At 40.8% G+C, this 9,651-nt stretch overlaps 1 non-coding gene across 1 annotated transcript; it reads left to right on the top strand.

Annotated features, from left to right (window-relative positions):
* Positions 1–6,260: 6,260 nt before the first annotated feature.
* On the top strand, positions 6,261–6,332 carry trnap-ugg (transfer RNA proline (anticodon UGG)). The gene has a single exon. It is a non-coding gene; the product is annotated as a tRNA-Pro (tRNA).
* Positions 6,333–9,651: the final 3,319 nt, after the last annotated feature.

Below are 9,651 nucleotides of genomic sequence, written 5' to 3'. Positions count from 1 at the left end.
CATACATGGAGACCTCCGATTTCGGGAGGTGGAGTGGCGTGGTCGTGGGTGGGGCAGGGGGGCGTGGTTAAGAGGGGAAGAGTATATTTCCATCTATAATTCACCAACTCCATCCATCCTTTTTCCTACCGATTATTCCCTTTTAGGGTCGCTGGCGCCTATCTCAGCTACAATCGGGCGGAAGGCGGCGAACACCCTGGACAAGTCACATTCACACACTAGGGCCAATTTAGTGTTGTCAATCAAGCTATCCCCAGGTGCATGTCTTTGGAAGTGGGAGGAAGCCGGAGTACCCGGAGGGAACCCACGCATTCACGGGGAGAACATGCAAAATCCACACAGAGAGATCCCGAGCCTGGGATTGAACCCAGGACTGCAGGACCTTTGTATTGTGAGGCAGACGTGCTAACCCCTCTTCCACCGTGAAGCCCAATTCACCAACTCAAGTATTTCATATATATTTCATATATATATAAACATATATATATACAGTGGGGCAAAAAAATATTTAGTCAGCCACCGTTTGTGCAAGTTCTCCCACTTAAAATGATGACAGAGGTCTGTAATTTTCATCATAGGTACACTTCAACTGTGAGAGACAGAATGTGGGGGAAAAAATCCAGGAATTCACATTGTAGGAATTTTGAATAATTTATTTGTAAATTATGGTGGAAAATAAGTATTTGGTCAACCATTCAAAGCTCTCACTGATGGAAGGAGGTTTTGGCTCAAAATCTCACGATACACGGCCCCATTCATTCTTTCCTTAACACGGATCAATCGTCCTGTCCCCTTAGCAGAAAAACAGCCCCAAAGCATGATGTTTCCACCCCCATGCTTCACAGTAGGTATGGTGTTCTTGGGATGCAACTTGGTATTCTTCTTCCTCCAAATACGACAAGTATTTATATTATATTATATTATACCAAAAAGTTCTATTTTGGTTTCATCTGACCACATGACATTCTCCCAATCCTCTGTTGTATCATCCATGTATCCATTTTGGTATAAACTCAACTCGTCGTGTTTGGAGGAAGAAGAATACCGAGTTGCATCCCAAGAACACCACACCTACTGTGAAGCATGGGGCTGGAAACATCATGCTTTGGGGCTGTTTTTCTGCCAAGGGGACAGGACGATTGATCCGTGTTAAGGAAAGAATGAATGGGGCCATGTATCGTGAGATTTTGAGCCGAAACCTCCTTCCATCAGTGAGAGTTTTGAATGGTTGACCAAATACTTATTTTCCACCATAATTTACAAATAAATTATTTAAAATTCCTGGATTTTTTTCCACATTCTGTCTCTCACAATTGAAGTGTACCTATGATGAAAATTACAGACCTCTGTCATCAGTGGGAGAACTTGCACAATCAGTGGCTGACTAAATACTTTTTAGCCCCACTATATGTATGAAATACTTGACTTTCAGTGAATTCTAGCTATATACATCTAATTTATTATATATATAAATAAAAGAAATAGTTGAATTTCAGACGGCACCTATCAAATACACAGTAATAAAAACACAGTTGTTCTACTAACTGGACTCAATAACCAGGCGAGGTGATGAAGTTACTTCTCTTTACTGTGGGCTTCAGAAGAGACTCCCTCACTTGCCGTCAGGTGCGCAAAACCACGTAAATCGTTGGCCAATCAAAAAGCAACCCCATAACGCTATAGCCAACATTCACCAGGAGATGGCGACAGACAACAGACGGCGTCGCCATGGCTGTAACTTCCTCGGTCTTCTGCTTCGTCTCCTTGTGTGTGGTGTTTTGTATTAAAATCTGTAGATGTTGTAACGTGATTGGGCAGGCAAGCTGTTTATATCGTGGGAAAGCGGACGTGAAAACAGGCTGTCCCCACTCAGGTCCGCTGCCCGCATGGAGCTGGAGGGGACGTGGCCTCCAGCTCCGGCTGAATTTCGGGAGATTTTTGGGAGAAAATTTCTTCCGGGAGGTTTTCGGGAGAGGCGCTGAATTTCGGTAGTCTCCCGGAAAATCCGGGAGGGTTGGCAAGTATGCCATCCATCCATTTTCTTTCACTTATCCAAGGTCGGGTCACTGGGGCAGCAGCCCAAGCAGGGAAGCCCAGACTTCCCTCTCCCCAGCCACTTCATCCAGCTCTTCCCAGGGGATCCCGATGCGTTCCCAGGCCAGCCGGGAGACATAGTCTTCGCAACGTGTCCTGGGTCTTCCCCCTGGCCTCCTATCGGTTGGACGTGCCCTAAACACCTCCCTAGGGAGGCGTTCGGGTGGCATCCTGACCAGATGCCCGAACAACCTCATCTGGCTCCTCTCGATGTGGAGGAGCAGCGGCTTTACTTTGAGCTCCTCCCGGATGGCAGAGCTTCTCACCGAGAGTGGAGTCGGCTCCCTTGGTTGCTTTGTTGGGTCTGCTCCTGTCCCTGGCCATGCTCCCTCCAGCCCAGCAGACGATGGCGTGGAACACCGCAGAGGCCACCACAGTGTATATGTTTCTTTTACTTTTAATTCATAGCTGTATGTAGAAGTGGCTGGTTGCATCAGCTCTGTTCTTTTAATGTCTTTAATCTCCTTTGTTTTCTTTGATGTTTTGATGTTGTAAGAGTTTTTTGATTGATTGAAACTTTTATTAGTAGATTGCACAGTTCAGTACATATTCCGTACAATTGACCACTAAATGGTAACACCCGAATAAGTTTTTCAACTTGTTTAAGTCGGGGTCCACGTTAATCAATTCATGGTAGAGGGATGTCTACTATGGCTATGAGTTGTTTTTTCCCCCTTGGCCTCAGTCTGGAATCCCTTTCCAGGATCCCAGGCTTAGACCGATTTTTTTATTTAATTTAATTTTATTTTATTTTAATCTTTTATTCTTTTCTTCCATCCCCCGCCCACTTGTTTACCTGTATCTCACCTTTTTGTAAGGGGCACCGGAAGTTGTCAGACCCGTCAGTGATCCTGTTCTGTCTCCCTGTAATGTTTGTCTGATCTTGAATGGGATTGTGCTGAAAATTTTAACTTCCCCTCGGGGATTAATAAAGTATGTCTGATTCTGATTCTGATTCTGATTCTATCTCCAAGGGAGAGCCCCGCCACCCGGCGGCAGAAACTCATTTCAGCCGCTTGTACCCGTGATCTTGTCCTTTCGGTCATAACCCAAAGCTTATGACCATAGGTGAGAATGGGAACGTAGATCAACCGGTAAATTGAGAACTTTGCCTTCCGGCTCAGCTCCTTCTTCACCACAACGGATCGATACAGCGTCCGCATATACTGAAGACGCCGCACCGATCCGCCTGTCGACCTCACGATCCACTCTTCCCTCACTCTTGAACAAGACTCTGCGGTACTTGAACTCCTCCACTTGGGGCAGGGTCTCCTCCCCAACCCGGAGATGGCACTCCACCCTTTTCCGGGCGAGAACCATGGACTCGGACTTAGAGGTGCTGATTCTCATCCCGGTCGCTTCACACTCGGCTGCGAACCGATCCAGTGACAGCTGAAGATCCTGGCCAGACGAAGCCAGCAAAACCACATCATCTGCAAAAAGCAGAGACCCAATCCTGCAGCCACCAAACCGGACTCCCTCAACGCCTTGACTGCGCCTAGAAATTCTGTCCATAAAAGTTATAAACAGAATCGGTGACAAAGGGCAGCCTTGGTGGAGTCCAACCCTTACTGGAAATCTTTTAAAATCATTCATCGGTATTACCCCAGACCGGGGGTCGGCAACCCGCGGCTCTCTAGCCACATGCGGCTCTTTAGTGCCACCCTTGTAGCTCCATGGAGGATTAAAAAAAAAAAAGGATTTCAAATGGAAAAAGATGGTTTTGGACAGGTTTATCTATATCCCATAAAGTAGGCAGGCACAGAGCTATCTCAGTTCATCCAGGACAGCTCGAAGGTGAAGGGGTATGCTGCCTGCAAATTTTGTAGATCAGACTTCTCAATTGAACACGGTGGCCGAATGAATATACTCATTTAAAAACGGATTATTTATGTATATATAAGAAATAGTTGAAAATAAGTCACATTATCTGGAGTACTACTACTATTACTACTGGCCCCTAGTCCCCCCTTACTCCCCAACCCCGCTCACATCTCCTGAATTCGGAGGTCTCAAGGTTGGCAAGTATGTCGGGATCTGCTTCCCGGGGGCCTTTTGGCCATAGAGACCAGCTGCTGTCTCTCAGAGTTTGCTTGGAGAGACTGGAGGAGGTGCGGATGAAGAGACAGGGCTGCGGAGCGCCGGGACGGACAAGCTTCACAGTGCAGGTATCAGACACTTCGGTCTCCTCGCTCATCCATGCAGACTGGATACTGGCTGAGAATCAGTGGGCGGCCGAGGGTGGAGTCGGCTCTCTTGGTTGCTTTGTTTGGTGTGCTCCTGTCTCTGGCCATGCTCCCTTTACCCATGCAGACGATGGCGTGGAACACCGCAGAGGCCACCACAGTTCAGGTTGTTTAGTTTTTTTGTTGTTTTACTTTTGTAGCTGTATGTAGAAATGGCTGGTTGCATAAGCTCTGCTCTTTGAATGTCTTTAATGTCCTTTGTGTTCTTTCATGTTTGATGTTTCCCTCTTACACACATGTTTATGTGTGCTATGGCTATGAGGGTTTTGTTTCCTCGGCCTCAGTCTGGACCCCCTCTCCAGGGGACCAGGCTTGGACTGATTTTTTTTTCTCAACCCCCCAAAGCACCCACACAGCGTTTACCTGTTTCTCACCTTTTTTGTTTGGTGCGGCGGAAGTTGGCAGACCCGTCAGCGATCCTGTTCTGTCTCCCTGTAATGTTTGTCTGATCTTGAATTGGATTGTACTGAAAATCCTAATTTCCCCTCAGGGATTATTAAAGTATTTCTGATTCTGAAAACTTCCAATAATGCTAAAAACTTTTTAAGGTCCTTGCATGATTTTGTTATATATTTTATTATATACCAAGAGATTGATTTTGCAATTTAACTTTTTTTGTAAATTCATAATACTAAACTACTTGTTATTATTGCTGTTTACACATTTCTAAAACAAAATAGGCAACATTAATCAACAAGGTGTGTTTATTTACTATCTTGTTGTTATTTTGTGCCATGATACCTTTATTTAGCTCAGTGTTTTTCAACCTTTTTTGAGCCAAGGCACATTTTTTGCGTTGAAAAAATGCGGAGGCCCACCACCAGCAGACATTTTTAAAAAACGAAACTCAGTTGACAGTAAAAAGTCGTTGTCGCAATTGTTGGAGATGACTTTAAAGCATAACCAAGCATGCATCAATATAGCTCTAGTGTTTTAGTTCTTGTCTTGCGCTCTTGTTTTGGTGGATTTTTCTCGTTTTGAGGTATTTTCCTGTAGAAAACTTCCTTTGAGCAATATTTCCTGCATCTACTTTGTTTTAGCAATCAAGAATATTTCAGTTGTTTTTATCCTTCTTTGTGGGAACATTGTTGAATTTCATGTTTGGATGTACTTTGTGGACGTCGTATTTGCTCCGCAGTAAGTCTTTGCTGTCGTCCAGCATTCTGTTTTTGTTTACTTTGTAGCCAGTTCAGTTTTAGTCCTGTTCTGCAAAGCCTTCCCTAAGTTACAATGCCTTTTCTTAGGAGCACTCACTTTTTGGTTTAGGCATTAGACAACTTTTTACCTGCACTCGGCCTCCCGCTGTTCTGCCACCTACTGGTATGGAAGAGTATTACACGGTTACTCTGCCGAGCTCTAGACAGCACCGACACTCAACAACAACACATAATTTGCAGACTATAATTATTGCTTTGCAAAAAATATTTTTAACCCAAATAGGGGAACTAGTGTGCCGCAGCACAGTGGTTATAAAACACTGATTTAGCTTATGCTGTGCCTTTCAAGTAGTGTGGCGGGGGGGCGTGAGGATTTTTAAAATAAATAAATACTACAAGGTTCTCAATCATATCTCAATTTACAGGGTGAGTATAAAAATGATGTCCCCAAAGGGGGACATGACTACAACATTTGAGACGCACTAAGTTTACGTTATAGGTTGAAGTCGGAGGTGGAATGCGATCAGACCAGTAAACAGGTGGTGGACGTAGATTTTTTTAATACGAAAATTTATTTATTTTGCAATTTTGGATGCATTACGGTGATGACATACTATGATGTCGGTGCACTGCAATGACTAGTTTCTACACTTAAGGCCCGCCGTTCAAATAAACGTCATGTTTTTGTGTATGACGTGGACAAAAACTGTTAAACTGTTGTTGTAATGATGATAATCATTATAATCCTGCTTTTCTATCAGCTGGCTCGTTGGTCTAGGGGTATGATTCTCGCTTTGGGTGCGAGAGGTCCCGGGTTCAAATCCCGGACGAGCCCACTTTTTAATTTTTAAATTTAACCACCTCTGTCAAAACGTATTTAACAGCATAAACTGTATTTGCCCGAATTTAAGACTGTAGTTTTGTCATTAAAAATAGTATCGACTTATTTAGAAGTTTATATTAGAAAAACTATGAAGTTATTTTATTTACATTGAAAACCTGATTTAGCCCATTTAGGACCCCAAACCCTAAAGTACCAGTAGTGTGGAAAAACAAAGTTGACTTTTTATATTTAATTGTGTTGTAAGCGCCCCCCGCGACCCCAAAGGGAATAAGCGGTAGTAAATGGATGGATGGATGGATGCATCCATTAAACCAGGGGTCTCCAAACCTTTTGACTCGGGGGGCCGCATTAGGCCGAAGGCCGAAAGCCGTCTGCATTTAAAATAACATACACATATATACACACATATATATATATATATATATATATATATATGTATATATATATATATATATATATATATAACTGTGAGAGACAGAATGTGTGAAAAAAATCCAGGAATTCACATTGTAGGAATTTTAAATAATTTATTTGTAAATTATGGTGGAAAATAAGTATTTGGTCAACCATTCAAAGCTCTCACTGATGGAAGGAGGTTTTGGCTCAAAATCTCACGATACATGGCCCCATTCATTCTTTCCTTAACACGGATCAATCGTCCTGTCCCCTTAGCAGAAAAACAGCCCCAAAGCATGATGTTTCCACCCCCATGCTTCACAGTAGGTGTGGTGTTCTTGGGATGCAACTCAGTATTCTTCTTCCTCCAAACACCACGAGTTAAGTTTATACCAAAAAGTTATATTTTGGTTTCATCTGACCACATGAGATTCTCCCAATCCTCTGCTGTATCATCCATGTATCCATTTTGGTATAAACTCAACTCGTCGTGTTTGGAGGAAGAAGAATACTGAGTTGCATCCCAAGAACACCACACCTACTGTGAAGCATGGGGGTGGAAACATCATGCTTTGGGGCTGTTTTTCTGCTAAGGGGACAGGACGATTGATCCGTGTTAAGGAAAGAATGAATGGGGCCATGTATCGTGAGATTTTGAGCCAAAACCTCCTTCCATCAGTGAGAGCTTTGAATGGTTGACCAAATACTTATTTTCCACCATAATTTACAAATAAATTCTTTAAAATTCCTACAATGTGAATTCCTGGATTTTTTTCACACATTCTGTCTCTCACAGTTGAAGTGTACCTATGATGAAAATTACAGACCTCTGTCATCATTTTAAGTGGGAGAACTTGCACAATCGGTGGCTGACTAAATACTTTTTTGCCCCACTTTTGGATAACGGAGACATATATAATAGTCTCCTTTTCAGGTGAGAGAGGACGCTAAAGGCAGTGCCTTTAAGGCACGCCCCCCAATATTGTTGTCCGGGTGGGAATTTGGAGAAATTTGTGAGAACAGTTGCCCCGGATGATTTTCAAAAGGGGCACTGAAATAGTACACTTCATTACAATTGCCATCAAATCGTTCATTAAAGCTGTCCGTCACTCTCAGTAAGAAGTCGCCTGCTGAGCCACGACCTTTCACTTTCACTTTTAAATCTCCTGATGGGGTGGCACAAAGTCCTCGGCAAAATGTAAACCAGTGCTGAGTGGGTTGGATCACAAGCGGGCTGGAGAAACGTCGCCCTCAGGTTTATCATCCAACGCTGTGTTCCTTGGACTAGGGTGAGGTGTTATGACGGGCAGACTCTCAACCCCCTCCAACCTAGGCTGGGATCCATCTGCTCGACACGAGCCAAGCATATTCCTCTGTCAAAGTGTCAGGCAAAGCTATTAAAAGAGCTTTACTTTCTTAAGCGTCATGAGAATAAGTACCAGGTTTAGTGAAATCCCTCCCCGAGGGTGCTTTGGGATTTTTCCCGCTGAAGTATTGCCTAATGGACGGGACTCAGAAGTGTCAGAAAGTCTTGTTAGCCGAGAATGCGTTTCTTTGGATGTGATTATGTGAGGAGCTGAAGAAACGACATAGGAAGTGGAAATGTGAAGGAACTTTGGCACACAATCACTTTGGTAAAAAAAAAAAAACCTTCAAAGAGAAGGAAAAAGAGTTACGAACAACGACTACGATACTCCCAAAGTATTCAGGGAGACAAGTCGGTTTTGTTCAAACACAGCAGTTTCAGTGAAAACTAGAATCTGCGCAAAGCCAGTTGGAATAGTGTGTGGAAGTGAAAGTAAAAGGTTTGAATGAGTGTGTGGAAGGGTACAGACGAGAAATGTGGTATATGAAGAAGTTTGTTCATATATATGTATATATGTATGTATATATATATATATGCATATATACATACATATGTATATATATACATATATATACACATACATATATATACATACACATATATACATATATATACACATATGTATGTATATATATATGCAAATATACATACATATGTATATAAACATATATATACACATACATATATATACATACACATATATACATATATACATATATGTATACACACATAAATACACATACATATAGATACATATATATACATATACGTACACATATATACATATACATATATGTAAATATATATACATATACACATATACATACATAAACATATATGTGTACTTATACACATTTACCTATATATATACATTACATATATGTATGTATATATACATATATACACACAAATAGATATAATGTATGTGTATATATATACATACATATATATAATGTATATGTATAAATATAAATATTTAAATACATATACATATTAATACACATATGTATACATATATATTTACATATACATATTAATACACATATGTATACATATATATATACATATACATACATATATACACACATGTATAAAAATATACATATATAATGTATATGTATAAATATACATATATACATACATATACATATGTACTTATACATATATATACATATATACTTATACATATATATACATGTATATAATGTATATGTACAAATATACATATATACATACATATATACACATGTATACATATACTGTATACATACTGTATATATACATATATATATAATGTATATGTATAAATATACATATACATTAGGGGTGTGGGGAAAAATTGATTCAAATACGAATCGAATCGTTTATGTTGTGCGATTCAGAATCCATTCTAATTTTTAAAAAATCGTTTTTGGGTTTTTTTTATAAAAAAAAAAAAAGTATATATATTTTTAATTATTATTATTTTTTTATCAATCCAACAAACCACTACACAGCAATACCATAACAATGCAATCCAATTCCAAAACCAAACCTGACCCAGCAACA

This window comes from Nerophis ophidion, linkage group LG14 (genome assembly GCF_033978795.1).
Source record: "Nerophis ophidion isolate RoL-2023_Sa linkage group LG14, RoL_Noph_v1.0, whole genome shotgun sequence".
Classification (NCBI taxonomy): domain Eukaryota; kingdom Metazoa; phylum Chordata; class Actinopteri; order Syngnathiformes; family Syngnathidae; genus Nerophis; species Nerophis ophidion.
This window is presented reverse-complemented; position numbering and strand designations above follow the sequence as displayed.